General features: G+C 42.4%; 1 long non-coding RNA gene across 3 annotated transcripts in view; it reads left to right on the top strand.

The window, feature by feature from the left end:
- Window positions 1-1,824: 1,824 nt before the first annotated feature.
- LOC138638042 (uncharacterized) overlaps window positions 1,825-17,192 on the top strand; it is a 34,944-nt gene continuing 19,576 nt past the window's right edge. For 2 of the 3 annotated variants that reach the window (XR_011312436.1, XR_011312434.1), the window contains exons 1-4: window positions 1,825-1,930; window positions 2,033-2,181; window positions 2,767-2,885; window positions 8,504-8,589. This is a non-coding gene — a long non-coding RNA (uncharacterized lncRNA). The remainder of the gene's footprint in view (window positions 1,931-2,032; window positions 2,182-2,766; window positions 2,886-8,503; window positions 8,590-17,192) is intronic. The other variant, XR_011312435.1, reaches the window with a different exon arrangement.

The raw sequence follows: 17,192 nt of genomic DNA, 5'->3' as shown, positions 1-17,192 counted from the left end.
ACACTAACAGCAATATGTTATTGAAGTGATAAATGTACGGTCATTTTGCATAAGGGGAAAGGATGATACAACCTCCTTCAAAAAAAAAGAGAGGTGCTGTAGTGCACGCAAAAGCATTGTCTTAATTTCATGACCTCTGAAAAGTTACTCTATTCATTTTCTCAAACTAAGTAAACATTCAAAGTTGAGACACACATTCTTAAAAAGTGAACTGACAAAGCATTACTTAAGACACCCATACACATTAGACTAATGTTGGTTGAACCCACTAATAGCGGTGAGTTTGTCTGACAGTCTAATATATATGAGGGCGCCAGCCAACTGATAGGGGAAATGTCGATCAGGCATGTCCGATCAAAGACTGACATTTTTTTTGTACTACCATAGGTAAGCCTCCTCATGGCTTTCTCTTAGAGAGCACAGGTGACAGGCTGAACTAATGCTCCTGTGTATGGGAGAGGCAACTGAGATGGCTACCAGTTGAACGACTGAATGAAGCATCGTTCAGACCTCAGCTATCTAATGTGTATGTCGGGCTTTAATCTAGACTGTATAAATCTAATCATGGCATTAAGTTTAGAGTTCATTTAGACAATCATACTTTTGGTCCATATATAGGTGCTTCTCACAAAATTAGAATATCATCAAAGAGTTAATATACTTCAGTTCTTCAATACAAAAAGTGAAACTCATGTTATATAGAGTCATTACAAACAGAGTGATCTATTTCAAGTGTTTATTTCTGTTAATGTTGATGATGATTATGGCTTACAGCCAATGAAAACCCAAAAGTCATTATCTCAGTAAATTAGAATACTTTATAACACCAGCTTGAAAAATAATTTCAAAATCTGAAATGTTGGCCTAGTGAAATGTATATATAAATACACTCAATGTGGCATGGCATGGAGGTGATCAGTCTGGCACTGCTGAGGTGTTATGGAAGCCCAGGTTGCTTTGATAGTGGCCTTCATCTCGTCTGCATTGTTGACTCTATATAATAGAGTGTCACTTTTTGTATTGAAGAACTGAAATAAAGTACGTAACTTTTTGATGACATCCTAATTTTGTGAGAAGCGCCTGTACTTTTCCCATGACAAACAGACCACACATGGACCAATGCAAATGACCAGACTAGTTCCCCTGTATGGTTTACGCACTGACCAATGTTCTGATTCCTTTTTGGATCAGATTCGACCACTAACTCAATGGCAGGTAAAAAAACAAACAGATGCCATACAGACACCATTTGTACGGTATCCGTTTGTAAGGTACCTATTACAATGATTACATAGGTAATTGTGGATGTATAAAACAGATGTCATAAGGATTCAAATTCAGACATTCAGATGTAAAAAAAATTGACATATAAAACACCAAGGGGATAAGTTGACTGTTCACACTGTGTTGTTAGTGCAAGTTCACCATATACACTGAAATGACAAACAGCTGCCTACCTCTGCCACTGACATTGTAAAAAAGTGTATCTTTGTGGGTCTAATTAGCGTTAAAGAGTGTAGCAGACTAACACAAATATGTCAATGCGTCACAAGGACCCGTTCTCTGCCGTGATGCCAAGAGAATACTGTGGATCCACACGGAAGTTTGAAAACAGCCTCACCTTCTTCTACCTTTCAGAAAAAAAATAGCTGACGAGGCTGGCTTTCCTTCCAGAATGTCTGCGTCCAAAACAAGCCTATTTCCCTAAGGTTGGTTTGTCTAGTTTAACTGCTTTCAGAGGTTGGTTATGAAATAGGAGGAGGAGGAGGCCCAAAAGCCATTGAATGAGTGCGATGACCGGTTTTATTACTGCACTTCCTTCTTCTCATTAGGGCTGCAATGTAACAGCCAGGTTATCGGTCGTAGAATGCATGGAAGGAGAGTTTATGATAACATTATTTAGCACAGGATGGATGTCAACATTATTATTGTAAGTACAATTGTAATGAAATGGGATCCATCACTTTTGGAAGTTTTTATAATTAAAAGCAAACAGTAAAATTGATTTTTTCCTACTTACCGTATTTTTCAGAGTATAGAATGAGCTTCTGCGAACTGCATTCAGAGACATGCTCTACAGCAACTACATGGACCACAAGGTACCACAGACTAGAAATGTTCATTGACTTCTATGAGCGTGTTGTGGGCATGCTCTGTGATCTGTCCAGAGAGTGGGAGGAGGTGAGCTGTGACCATCACTTACTAATGAATGGTGCAATCGTTTGTTATCAATACGTAGGTGTTACGTTTCGTCACAATCCTGCGTGTGATGATCAGATGACTGATGAAAAGTGACTTCTGCGGGACATGAAGTACAAGTCAGATTGTAGGCACAGTGCCAGTGTGACAATCACCAATTTTTAACCCCTTCTAGTTGCTGCTAATTTTAGTTTTTGTGTTTTATTCTTCCTCTTTTCAGAGTCATTACTTTTTTCATTGATATAGTAGCACGAGGGCTTGTTTTTCTCTTGAACAGTAGTAGTTATCAAGTTTTTCACTACATTACATAGTAAAATTAATAATATCATTCAAAGTAATGCGAAATGAAGAAAGAAAGGATGCCATTGTTTTTGGGGTTAAATTTTTATGGCTTTCACTGTACAATCAAAATTACCACTTCACTTGATTCTGCAGGTGAACGAATATGGTGATACCAAATTTATAGTTTTTGTCTTTAGATTTTACGGCTTTTAAAAAAAAACGTCAAACTTTTTTTAATGGCTTATAACAATGTCTTGAGAACAATAGCTTTTCTTTCTCTTACAGGACTTTATAGGACCAGTGGATACTTTAATGGACACCTGAACACTATATACGAGAAATTGCCCCAAACTCTGCCCCATTTCTGCTTTTTTTCCATTCTACTGAGCTCAATAGAACGGGTGGTAAGAACAGACTGAACAGCAGTTTTCTTTTCCTATGCAGGTCCTTCCTGGACTCAAAATTACAGGGATTGCATAGAATTATCTGTCTGTAATAATCTTAAAGGGGTTTTCAGGGCTTATAAGAAAAGTCTGCTCTTTGTGGCTACAGCTGGCAAATTGTGACAGTGTGTGATGAACTCCTCCACTCTCCTCTACTTCTCAATGTTGTAGCAGAGGAAAGTCTAGACATGACTGCAAGCATGCAAAACGCAAACTTGTGGTCACATGACCGCCCACTCACATAGTGAATACAAGGGAATCGTGACAGTGTGTGCGTCGCACAATTTCAAGGTTCAGCATACTGCAGTCATGTAGATTGAGCACAAATTTTTCTTCTCAGCCTGGAAAATCCCTTTAAACTTCATTCAAATCAATTTAACAGGCTAACAACAGGATTATACTTATCTGACTGCTCTATCTTTGGAGCATGCCATATACATTTGCCACATCTTTGGCAGCATGTGGACATACTGTATTGGTTTACTATGGGTTTTTAAATTCACCCACATACTTCTGCTAAGAGATAATCAGTTTAACACAGTTAAATAGGAATAAGGCTAGTGCTTCTCTTATACTTGCATCTCTCCTGAGACTCCGCTATATACACTGCTCAAAAAAATAAAGTGAACACTTAAACAACAGAATATAACTCCACGTAAATCAAACTTCTGTGAAATCAAATTGTCCACTTAGGAAGCAACACTGTTTGACAATCAATTTCACATGTTGTTGTGCAAATGCAATAGACAACAGATGGAAATTATTGGCAATTATCAAGACATTCAAAGGAGTGGTTCTGCCGGTGGGGACCACAGACCACATCTCAGTACCAATGCTTTCTGGCTGATGTTTTGGTCACTTTTGAATGTTGGTTGTGCTTTCACACTCGTGGTAGCATGAGACGGACTCTACAACCCACACAAGTGACTCAGGTAGTGCAGCTCATCCAGGATGGCACATCAATGTGAGCTGTGGCAAGAAGGTTTGCTGTGTGTCAGCGTAGTGTCCAGAGGCTGGAGGAGCTACCAGGAGACAGGCCAGTACACCAAGAAACGTGGAGGGGGCCGTAGGAGGGCAACAAACCAGCACCAGGACCACTACCTCAGCCTTTGTGCAAGGAGGAACAGGAGGAGCACTGCCAGAGCCCTGCAAAATGACATCCAGCAGGCCACAAATGTGCATGTGTCTGCACAAATGGTTAGAAACCGACTCCATGAGGATGATCTGAGTGCCCGACGTCCACAGATAGGGTAGTGCTCACAGCCCAACACTGTGCAGGATACTTGGCATTTGCCACAGAACACCAGGATTGGCAAATTCGCCACTGGCACCCTGTGCTCTTCACAGATGAAAGCAGGTTCACACTGAGCACATGTTACAGACGTGACAGAGTCTGGAGACGCCGTGGAGAGCGATCTGCTGCCTGCAACATCCTTCAGCATGACCGGTTTGGCAGTGGGTCAATAATAGTGTGGGGTGGTATTTCTTTGGAGGGCCACACAGCCCTCCATGTGCTCACCAGACATAGCCTAACTGCCATTAGGTACCAAGATGAGATCCTCAGATCCCTTGTGAGACCATATGCTGGTGCGGTTGGTGCTGGGTTCCTCTTAATGCAGGACAATGCCAGACGAAATGTGGCTGGAGTGTGTCAGCATTTCCTGCAAGATGAAGGCATTGAAGCTATGGACTGGCCCGCCCGTTCCCTAGACCTGAATCTGATTGAACACATCTGGGACATCATGTCTCGCACCATCCACCAACATCACGTTGCACCAAAGACTGTCCAGGAGTTGGCGGATGCTTTAGTCCAGGTCTGGGAGGAGATCCCTCAGGAGACCATCTGCCACCTCATCAGGAGCATGTCCAAGCATTGTAGGGAAGTCATACAGGCACATGGAGGAAACACACAACTGAACATCATTTCCTTGTCTTGAGGCATTTCCACTGAAGTTGGATCAGCCTGTAATTTGATTGTCCCCATTGATTTTGAGCATCATTCCAAATCCAGACCTCCATGGGATATTAATTTTGACTTACATTGATAATTTTTATGTTTTATTGTTCTCAACACATTCCACTATATAATGAATACAGATTTGCAACTGAAATATTTCATTCAGTAATATCTAGGATGTGGTAATTTAGTGTTCCCTTTAATATTTTGAGCAGTGTATGTATATATATATATATATATATATATATATATATATATATATATATATATATATATATATATATATATACATACACATTCACACACACACAATGGCATGTAAAAGTTTGGGCACTCCTGGTCAAAATTACTGTTAATTTGAACAGTTAAGCAAATTGAAGATTAAATAATCTCTAAAAGGCCTAAAATTAATGGTGGCACATTTCCTTTGTATTTTAGGCAAAAAAAATATTTTTAGCTTTTACATTTTCAAAAACTACAAAAAGTGCATGGGCACCCGTGGAGATTTGTGTGGTCAGAAAACTATGACCAAGGTTTCTGACATTAATTAGCCTGTTAGGGTTATGGTTATTCACTATCACCATTAGGAAAGGCCAGGTGATGTAAATTTCCCAGCTTTCTAAAAATCCAGCCTCGTCTAACTTTCTGCTAAAAAATATCAGTTCTTCTAAACAGCTGCCTAGCACTCTGAAAATGAAAATTCAGAATACCTTTTTAAATAGTTACTGCTCGATGTTGAATCCTGTGGCGAGATATTGTTTTCTGTTATCAACTTGTTCAGTTCCAGTATGAGATATTGGGAATTCTTCTGTCATGGCCTCCTTGTGGCCAGTTTTTAAACTGCAACTGTGCATATTAATCTCTGTAATTCAGTAGGTGAATAACTGAATTACTTACGAAGTTACGTAATTAAGAAGAAAGCATGATAGATCCCAAATAATATGTTTAAGATATGTTTTTAACATTTATTAATAATAACAATACATTCTTATAATAATAACAAAATAATAACAATTGCTACCTAGGAACATGAGACAAAACCTAAGACAGAAACAAAATGAACATATACTCTGCTATAAGTAATTAAGTAAAAGCAATAGTACATATAAATAATGTAGGTAAACACCATTTTTTATTCAAAGTGTAAAAGCCACACTATCAGCGTCAAGGTGTACCCTGTAGGGACAGTCCTAACCCCTTGTATTAAAGCTTATAGTGTGTCAAAAATGACATCAATGTGAATAAGGGCCGAGCAGAAACCTGAAACTTAGCCAAAAAAAATTAAGTGGAGTATAAGTTGGTATGATGCATAATAGGGGCATGTTCAAACTGTCCATTAAACAGACAAAACCTAAGACTGAAACAAAATGAACAAGTACTCTGCTGTACGTATATAAGTAAAAGCAATAGTGCATATAAATATCATGGGGTACTTAGTAATCACCGTGCTTGTTAAAGAAAAAAGCATATAATCTATCTCTTCCCACAATCGCATACAAGATTGCTCTCGCGCATCACCCCTACTCTGGAACTCTCTGCCACAACATATCAGACTCTCACCTACCATCGAAACCTTCAAAAAGAGCCTGAAGACCTACCTCTTCCGGCAAGCCTACAACCTGCAGTAACCACCGATCGACTAAACCACTGCACGACCAGCTCTATCCTCACCTACTGTATCCTCACCCATCCCTTGTAGATTGTGAGCGCTCGCGGGCAGGGTCCTCTCTCCTCCTGTACCAGTTGTGACTTGTATTGTTCAAGATTATTGCACCTGTTTCTATTATGTATACCCCTCCTCACATTTAAAGCGCCATGGAATGGCGCTATAATAATGAATAATAGTAATAATTTCCCCAGCGTCAAGGTGTACCCAAATCAGAATGGTCCTAACCTCTAATATTAAAACCTTACCAGTTCATTTTCTTTGGGTAAGTTAAGGGTGCGGCCTCCATTTCTTTGAGCTGGGCATTATATATATATATATATATATATATATATATGTATATATATATATATATAGTCGCTTGGCATTTGCTGGGTATCCATATTATTCGGGGCCCGGTCCTGCTTGGCACTTGTTCACCCTGACGTCACGGTGGTGGTCATTGACTATTGTGAAAGTCATATAAATGTTAGCTTAGCCTCCTTAGAGAAGCAGCTTTAGTAAAGGTACCTTCACACTAAACGACGCTGCAGCGATCCAGACAACGATCCGGATCGCTGCAGCGTAGCTGTTTGGTCGCTGGAGAGCTGTCACACAGACCGCTCTCCAGCGACCAACGATGCCGGTAACCAGGGTAAACATCGGGTTACTAAGCGCAGGGCCGCGCTTAGTATCCCGATGTTTACCCTGGATACCATCCTAAAAGAAAAAAAAAACAACCACTACATACTTACCTACCGCTGTCTGTCCCCGGCGCTCTGCTTCTCTGTACTGGCTGTGAGCACAGCGGCCGGAAAGCAGAGCGGTGACGTCACCGCTGTGCTTTCCGGCTGCTGTGCTCACAGTGACTGAAGGAAAGCACAGCGCCGGGGACAGACAGCGGAAGGTAAGTATGTAGTGGTTGTTTTTTTTTTACTTTTAGGATGGTATCCAGGGTAAACATCGGGATACTAAGTGCGGCCCTGCGCTTAGTAACCCGATGTTTACCCTGGTTAACAGCGAAGACATCGCTGAATCGGTGTCACACACACCGATTCAGCGATGTCAGCGGGAGAGCCAGCGACCAAAGAAAGTGCTGGCCTTCTAGCCCCGACCAACGACATCACAGCAGGATTCTGATCGCTGCTGCGTGTCAAACTGAACGATATCGCTAGCGAGGACGCTGCAACATCACGGATCGCTAGCGATATCGTTTAGTGTGAAGGTACCTTAAGAGTTCTGACAGGCAAGTCAGAAGTGTCCTCCAGAGTCTATTACATCAGACTCCAAGACTCCTCTGAGATCTAGGCAGACATCTCCCAGGTAGTCTAGAGAGCACATCCAGACACCATTAGTGTTCAAGGATAGCCCTAAAAACATGCAGCGTCCTTCAGTCTCAATATCCTGAATGTAATTTGCCTAACTTTCTGCAATCTTTTTCCATTGATTTGTTTGTGGATGGTGAATGTTTTGTTAGTACCATGAGTTTATTTCATCCAGAAGGTAAAGTATGGCATGGTCATACCTCTCCGAGCCATAAATCTATATTGGCTGAGTAGCGTGTTTTTTTTTTCACTTACTCATGCAGCTGAATTATGGGAAAATCTATTGTCTCAAGGAAGCCAAACTCATCAACTTCCTGAAAGTTCATACTGCTCTACTGACATCCCATGGACTGTTTGAACCTGAGAAATTATTAGTTGGTAGGCTTCCTACTAATGTGGCTATCTCCAGAAACAAAGAGTTAATCACTGTATGATGTATAGAGTAAAATTTTGCAAGTGTGTGGTCCTCACTTTGAGACCTTGAGGGAAAATTTAGATAAAACACTGCAAAAAACAACAAATAAACTTCATGCTTTCAGTTATTCAGAACCTTTCATTTCATCCAGAATAAATCATGCTAAGGTGTTATCACTAATTTCCCCAAATATTTCCTTCCTTTGCTTATATTAATCATCCTTGTTCTCTTTTCCAGTTCTCCAGCAAGTGTGCATCTGAAGAATATTCTCAGTTGGCAATATCCTTGTCCTATCTGAGAACTGTAGCTTGAAAGAAGATACGGTACATTTCTACATTAAAAAAAGGAGAAAACCTCCTAAAATATCTACTAACCACCACTGCTTAAAATAAAGCGATTTTCAGGCCGAGATTTCAGCTATTCAGTAAGATTCTTGAGGCCTAGAATCTTATCCTCAAGTATTGCATTACTGTGTCAGTGGAGCAAATGTGTAATGTTGCCTCTCGGCCACTCCTAATGATTTTCTTCACTGAGCATAAGACTTTGCCAAAGGCAATCCTTTCTATGGATCTTTACACTGTCAATTTCGAGAAATGTGCCACTCCCAGTCCCTAGGGATTTTCTTGCTATCCCCATCTGTTGTGAGTTTCGGGCACCTTACATAGTGTTCAGGTGTCAATTAAAATTTTCACCTGCTATATCCGCTCGCAGAGACTATTCCCATCTGTTGTGCTGTCGACGGGGCCTAGTTAAAACAGACTTACATTGTAAATCAATAATTTTCTGTAAATGAGTCGTTTTTTCATGGCGAGCTGTAGTGTTTATTGGTACCATTTGGGGATAAATATGACTTTTTAGTTATCATTTTATGCTATATATATATATATATATATATATATATATATATATACACTTTTTTTAAACGATGAGCAAAACAAACAATACAGTCTTATTCAATTTTTTTGGGGGAGGGCTAAGACACAAAAAAACTGCATTTTTAACAGCACTTATGGAATTTTGCCCTTTTTTCAGATGCAATAATACCTCATATGCTTTCTTTTCCCTAGAATGGAAAGTGGTAGATTAGAACATTAACCCTTCCTGACCTTTGGCGCCACGTAGGCGTCATGAAAGTCGGTGCCAATCCGACCTGTGATGCCTATGCCTGCAGATCGGGTGAAAGGATTAACTCCAATTTCACCTGATCTGCAGGGACAGGGGGAGTGGTACTTCAGCCCGGGGGGGGGCTTCACCCCCTCGTGGCTATGATCGCTGATTGGCAGTTTCACTTTCAACAGCCAATCAGAGCGATTTGTAATATTTCACCTAAAAAACTGGTGAAATATTGCAATCCAGCCATGGCCGCTGCTGCAATATCATCGGCCATGGCTGGAAACACTGATATGCCCCCCCCCCACGATCTTCTCCCCGGTCCTCCGTCCGGTGCTCCGCTCCCCTCCGTCATCCTGTCCGCTCCCCCGTCCTCCTGCCTGCTCCCCCTGTGCTCCGATGCCACCCCCCTGTCCTCCGATCCACCACCCATGCTCAGATCTCCCCCCTCATACTTACCGGGCCTCCCGGTGTCCATCCGTCTTCCTCTATGGGCGCCGCCATCTTCCAGAATGGTGGGCGCATGCGCAGTGCGCCCGCCGAATCTGCCAGCCAGCAGATTCATTCCAGGTATATTTTGATCACTGTGATATAACATATCACAGTGATCAAAATAAAAAAAAAAAGTAAATGACCGCCCCCCCCCTTATCACCCCCATAGGTAGGGACAATAATAAAATAAAGAAAATATATATTTTTTCTTTTTCCACTAGGGTTAGGGTATGTGCACACGGTGCGGATTCGCAGCGGATTGGCTGCGGATCCGCAGCGGATTGGCCAATGCGAATTCATAGCAGTTTTCCATCAGGTTAACAGTACCATGTAAACCTATGGAAAACCAAATCCGCTGTGCCCATGGTGCGGAAAATACCGCGTGGAAACGCTGCGTTGTATTTTCCGCAGCATGTCAATTTTGTGCGGATTCTTCAGCGTTTTACACCTGTTCCTCAATAGGAATCCGTAGGTGAAATCCGCACAAAAAAACACTGTAAATCCGCTGTAAATCCGCAGGTAAAACGCAGTGCCTTTTCCCTGCGGATTTTTCAAAAATCGTGCGGAAAAATCTCTCACGAATCCGCAACGTGGGCACATAGCCTTAGGGTTAGGGTTGGAATTAGGGCTAGGGTTGGAAATAGGGTTAAGATTAGGCTTGTGGTTAGGGTTATGGTTAGGGGTGTGTTGGGGTTAAAGTTGGGGTTAGGGTTGGGATTAGGGTTAGGGTTGGGATTAGGGTTACGGGTGTGTTGGGGTTAGGGTTGTGGTTAGGGTTATGGCTACAGTTGGGATAAGGGTTAGGGGTGTGTTGGGGGTAGTGTTGAAGTTAGAATTGAGGGGTTTCCACTGTTTAGGCACATCAGGGATCTCCAAACGCAACATGGCACCACCATTGATTCCAGCCAATCTTGCGTTCAAAAAGTCAAATGGTGCTCCCTCCCTTCCGAGCCCCGACGTGCGCCCAAACAGTGGTTTACCCCCACATATGGGGTATCGGTGTACTCAGGACAAACTGGGCAACAACTATTGGGGGTCTAATTTCTTTTGTTACCCTTGTGACAAAAAATATGGTTGCTAAAACAATTTTTGAGGAAAGAAAAATTATTTTTTATTTTCACTGCTCTGCGTTATAAACTTCTGTGAAGCACTTGGGGGTTGAAAGTGCTCACCACATATCTAGATAAGTTCCTTGGGGGGTCTAGTTTCCAAAATGTGGTCACTTGTGGGGGGTTTCTACTGTTTAGGCACATCAGGGGCTCTGCAAACGCAACGTGACGCCCGCAGACCATTCCATCAAAGTCTGCATTTCAAAAGTCACTACTTCCCTTCTGAGCCCCGACGTGTGCCCAAACAGTGGTTCCCCCCATATATGGGGTATCAGCGTACTCAGGACAAACTGGACAACAACTTTTGGGGTCCAATTTCTCCTTTTACTCTTGTGAAAATAAAAAATTGCAGGCTAAAAAATAATTTTTGAGGAAAGAAAAATGATTTTTTATTTTCACGGCTCTGCGTTATAAACTTCTATGAAGCACTTGGGGGTTTAAAGTGGTCACCGCACAACTAGATTAGTTCCATGGGAGGTCTAGTTTCCAAAATGGGGTCACATGTTGGGGAGCTCCAATGTTTACGCACACAGGGGCTCTCCAAACGCGACATGGTGTCCGCTAACGATTGGAGCTAATTTTTCATTCAAAAAGTCAATGTCACGGGGCTGCCAAGAGAGACTAAGGCTGGTTACCCGGGCCCCTGCGTTATCCCTCAGACTAGGGGAAACTCTGTCTGTCCCTCTCCCAGAATTTACACTGATGGTGTGCTTGTCTGGGCCGCCAGGCCTGGCCCTAACTCCTGTTTCTGCCCTATGCTGAAACCACCAACCACCACCCAGTGAAGAGACCACACACCAATCCCGAACAGAAAGCACAGACAGGGAAAATTAAAAACGTACCACGCCGCAAGCACACAGGAAAATACGATAATGTGCACAGGGCAACACAAATACAAATATAGGAAGGAGAAATATAACAATGGATAATACACCACCAGATACAATATTTCTACTCCAAAACCACCACTCCAGACCGGAATCACTAGGCACGAGGCACAAGCTATAATCGGTGACGCCTAAAGTCCAGCAAGACTATTTAAAGGCCATGGGCGTAACCCAACCTCCAAGCCGATTACCAACTAAATTAACCCCGAGAAACCTGGATAAAGTCTAGCCGGCGCCACTGAGCGTATAGTGGACGTAAATGGAATTAACGCTGTCTGTCGGACGCCCTAGTGTGAATAGCGTCCGACATGACAGTCAAATGGCACTCCTTCCCTTTCCGAGCCCTGCCGCGTGCCGAAACAGTGGTTTACCGCCACATGTGAGGTATCAGTGTACTCAGGAGAAATTGCCCAATAAATTTTAGGATCCATTTTATCCTGTTGCCCATGTGAAAATGAAAAAATTGAGGCTAAAATAATTTTTTTGTGAAAAAAAAGTACTTTTTCATTTTTACGGATTAATTTGTGAAGCACCTGGGGGTTCAAAGTGCTCACTATGCATCTAGAAAAGCTCCTTGCGGGGTCTAGTTGTGGGGAAGCTCCAATGTTTTGGCACACATGGTGTCCGCTAAAGATTGGAGCCAATTTTTCATTGAAAAAGTCAAATGGCGCTCCTTCCCTTCAGAGCCCTGTCGTGCGCCCAGACAGTGGTTCCCTCCCACATATGAGGTATCGGCGTACTCAGGACAAATTGTACAATAACGTTTGGGGCCCAGTTTCTCTTTTTACCCTTGGGAAAATAAAAAATTGTTGCTAAAACATCATTTTTGTGACTAAAAAGTTAAATGTTCATTTTTTCCTTCCATGTTGCTTCTGCTGCTGTGAAGTACCTGAAGGGTTAATAAACTTCTTGCATGTGGCTTTGAGTACCTTGAGCGGTGCAGCTTTTAGAATGGTGTCACTTTTGGGTATTTTCAGCCATACAGACCCTTCAAACTGACTTCAAATTTGAGGTGGTCCCTAAAAAAAATGGTTTTGTAAATTTCGTTGTAAAAATGAGAAATCACTGGTCAAATTTTAACCCTTATAACTTCCTAGCAAAAAAAAAATTTTTTTTCCAAAATTGTGCTGATGTAAAGTAGACATGTGGGAAATGTTATTTATTAACTATTTCCTGTCACATAACTCTCTGGTTTAACAGAATACAAATTCAAAATTTGAAAATTGCGACATTTTTAAAATTTTAGACAAATTTCCATTTTTTCCCCAAATAAACGCCAAAATTATTGACCTAAATTTACCACTAACATGAAGCCCAATATGCCACGAAAAAACAATCTCAGAACCGTTACGATCCGTTGAAGCGTTCCCGAGTTATTACCTCATAAAGGGACACTGGTCAGAATTGCAAAAAACGGCCAGGTCATTAAGGTCAAAATAGGCTGGGTCATGAAGGGGTTAAGGCTTTTTTTTATTGTTTTTATTGTTCTATATATATATATATATATATATATATATATTTATATATATATATATCATATATATATATATATATATATATATATATATATATACACACGCTGCTCAAAAAAATAAAGGGAACATTAAAATGCCACATCTTAGATATCACTGAATGAAATATTCCAGTAGTAAATATTTATTCATTACATAGTGGAATGTGTTGAGAACAATAAAACCTAAAAATTATCAATGTAAATCACAACTAATATCCCACGGGAGTGTGAAGTTGGAATAAGGCTTAATAATCAAAGTGGAAAATGAAGTTATAGGCTCATTCAACTTCAGTGGAAATGCCTCAAGACAAGGAAATGATGCTCAGTAGTGAGTGTGGTCTCCACGTGCCTGTATGACCTCCCTACAATGCCTGGGCATGTTCCTGATGAGGCGTGAGATGGTCTCCTGAGGGATCTCCTCCCAGACCTGGACTAAAGCATCCGCCAACTCCTGGATAGTCTGTGGTGCAACATGACATTGGTGGATGGTGCGAAACATGATGTCTCAGAGGTGTTCAATCGGATTCAGGTCTGGGGAACGGGCGGGCCAGTCCATAGCTTCAATGCCTTCATCTTGCAGGAACTGCTGACACACTCCAACCACATGAGGACTGGCATTGTCCTGCATTAGGAGGAACCCAGGGCCAAACGCACCAGCATATGGTCTCACAAGGGGTCTGAGGATCTCATATTGGTAACTAATGGCAGTCAGGCTACCTCTGGCGAGCACATAGAAGGCTGTGCAGCCCTCCAAAGAAATGCCACCCCACGCCATTACTCACCCACTGCCAATCCGGTCATGCTGAAGGATGTTGCAGGCAGATCACTCTCCATGGCATCTCTAGACACTGTCACGTCTGTCACATGTGCTCAATGTGAACCTGCTTTCATCTGTGAAGAGTACAGGGCACCAGTGGCGAATTTGCCAATCCTGGTGTTCTGTGGCAAATGCCAAGCGTCCTGCACAGTGTTGGGCTGTGAGCACAACCCCCATATGTGGATTTCGGGCACTCAGACCATCCTCATGGAGTCGGTTTTCAACCGTTGGTGCAGACACATGCACATTATGGGCATTATGGAGGTCATTTTGCAGGGCTCTGGTAATGCTCCTGTTTTTTCTTGCACAAAGGCTGAGGTAGCGGTCCTACTGCTGGGTTGCTGCCATCCTACGGCCCCCTCCATGTCTACTGGTGTCCTGGCCTGTCTCCTGGTAGCGCCTCCAGCCTCTGGACACTATGCTGACAGACACAGCAAACCTTCTTGCCACAGCTCGCATTGATGTGCCATCCTGGATGAGCTGCATTACCTCAGCCACTTGTGTGGGTTGTAAAGTTTGTCTCATGCTACCACAAGTGTGAAAGCACAACCAAAATTCAAAAGTGACCAAAACATCAGCCAGAAAGCATTGGCACTGAGATCTGGTCTGTGGTTCCCACCTGCAGAACCACTCCTTTATTGAGTGTGTCTTGATAATTGCCAATAATTTACATCTGTTGTCTATTCCATTTAAACAACAGCATGTGAAATTGATTGTCAAACAGTGTTGCTCCCTAAGTGGATAGTTTGATTTCACAGAAGTTTGATTTACTTGGAGTTATATTCTGTTGTTTAAGTGTTCCCTTTATTGTTTTGAGCAGTGTATATATATATATATATATATATATATATATATATATAATGTATATGTATATATATATTGTGGTGCAGTAAAAGGTGTAGTGCTGGACGGAAGATATATTTCTCCCAGCAGCATAAGTTTTGGCCTGTTATTTTCCTAAGGTTAAGGACCTGCAGTGATGTCATGATCACGTAATCAGCCCATGTGATGGGTACCTCACCTGTGGGTGTGGCTATAGACTTTGCAATGGAATTTCTTTTGTTTGACACATTATTCTGGGTTTGGAGCTAGGCTGGAATGAGCCTGAACTGTTTTCTCTGCCACACATGTCACAAAGGTTGGTGATATATGACTGTTAACAACCCTGGGAATGGCACCTGGCGGAAGCCGCTGACCTGGCAGCAGCTTAGTTAAGCCCGTCCCATGTAAGGGTGAGTCTGAGACCAGTGGTTCTCCAAGCTGGAGTATGTTTGCTTTTTTTCTTTCTGTCACGGACTGTTTAAAGTGTCAATAAACCACTGAAGTTTTGACTGGAAGCCTGTGTGTTGCCTCATTACTGCGGCCCTACCACTGCTCACCTGAGCCAATCCCTACAAATATATACACACTATATAAAAAAAGGAACGGCACAACTCTTTACTTATCTTCGGGTGCAAGGCCCCCAGGTGCTCCGTCCAACGATTACACCAATATACAAGTATTCCAGCAAAAAGAGGCAGCACTCCATAACTTCTGTGAAAGCGTGGAAGATTTAATAAACCCACATGTCTGGGCGACGTTTTGGCTCCATATGAGCCTTTCTCAAGCCATAAGGCCCGGTTAATAATGTAGAGGCATCAATAAGACGCCTATCCATTATTAATCCTATAGTAGTGAAAGAGTTAAAAAAATAAAGACACAGACAGAAAAAAGTATTTTAATATTCTTAATTTCACCACTTACCATACTCAATCGCCTGCAAAAAATTAAAAATTAACCAACCGTATACTCCCTTTCTGCCGTAGTCCAATTAATAACGAGTGTCCCACGACGATCTCCCCTATAGAACAGTGACATCGGGTGATGTCACTGCTCTATAGACCTTCAGTGACACACTGACAGGAGACAATGGCTCCTGCAGTGCATCACTGAAGAGATTACCTGAGTTCAGGGTCTCACTTTATGGCAAAACTGCATGGGAATTTTCCCACACAACAGTGCCACAAGTGAGAATAGGGACTATTTCTCACAGTAGTGGAGGAATACATTGCGGATGGATACCTCCGTCATTGTATTGCTGGAGCCCCTGGAGAGCGGGCGCATCAGCTGGTGTGGCTGCTCTCCACGGGCGATCGTCGTGGGACACTCGTTTTAATTGGATATCTGCGGATCAGGGAGTATATTGTTTGTTTATTATTTTAATATTTTTTTACAGGTGAGCAATGGCTTCGGGGATCAAGGTGATGGTATGTACTCTATGTTGTATGTACTGTATGTGTTGTGTATATGTACTGTATTTCTATATGCATGTGTTGTATGTACTGTATGTTGTATGTATGTGGAAAGAAGAAATATAAGCCAGCTCACCCGTGATGCATAAACCAAACTTCAGGAGCACGGACCCGCTGTGTCCAGGCGTATAAAGTCCAAAAAAAGAAGAGAATGTCCAGCTTCACTGAATCCGTAAAAAAGTTTTCTTTATTCACAAACTTTAAGCATAGAGGATACAGACTTCAGCACGAACCATATGGGTAAGAATCTCAACCCGTTTCTGGAGACTAAGGCTACGTTCACATTAGCGTTGCGCCGCCGTGCGTCGGCGACGCACGCTAAAACGCGCGCAAACGCGCGCAAAAACGCGCGCGTTTTGCGACGCGTGCGTCGTTTTCTGACGAAAATCGGACGCACAGAAAATGCTACATGTAGCGTTTTCTTGCGTCCGACGCTAGCGTCGGAAACGACGCACGTGGCGAAAAACGCCACCAAAACGACGCACGCGTCCCCTATGTTAAACATAGGGGCGCGTCGCCGCTGCGTCGCCGCTGCGTCGCCGGCGCAACAGCGACGCACATTGGCGGAACGCCAATGTGAACGTAGCCTAAGCTATCTTAATCATGACAAGATTGTCATGATTAAGGGAGCTTAGTCTCCAGAAACGCGTTGAGAATCCTAGCCATATGGTTCGTGCTGAAGTCTGTATCCTCTATGCTTGAAGTTT

This window comes from Ranitomeya imitator, chromosome 5 (genome assembly GCF_032444005.1).
Source record: "Ranitomeya imitator isolate aRanImi1 chromosome 5, aRanImi1.pri, whole genome shotgun sequence".
Taxonomy (NCBI): Eukaryota; Metazoa; Chordata; class Amphibia; order Anura; family Dendrobatidae; genus Ranitomeya; species Ranitomeya imitator.
The sequence above is the reverse complement of the archived record's forward strand: the minus strand, read 5'-3'. Positions and strand labels throughout refer to the sequence as shown.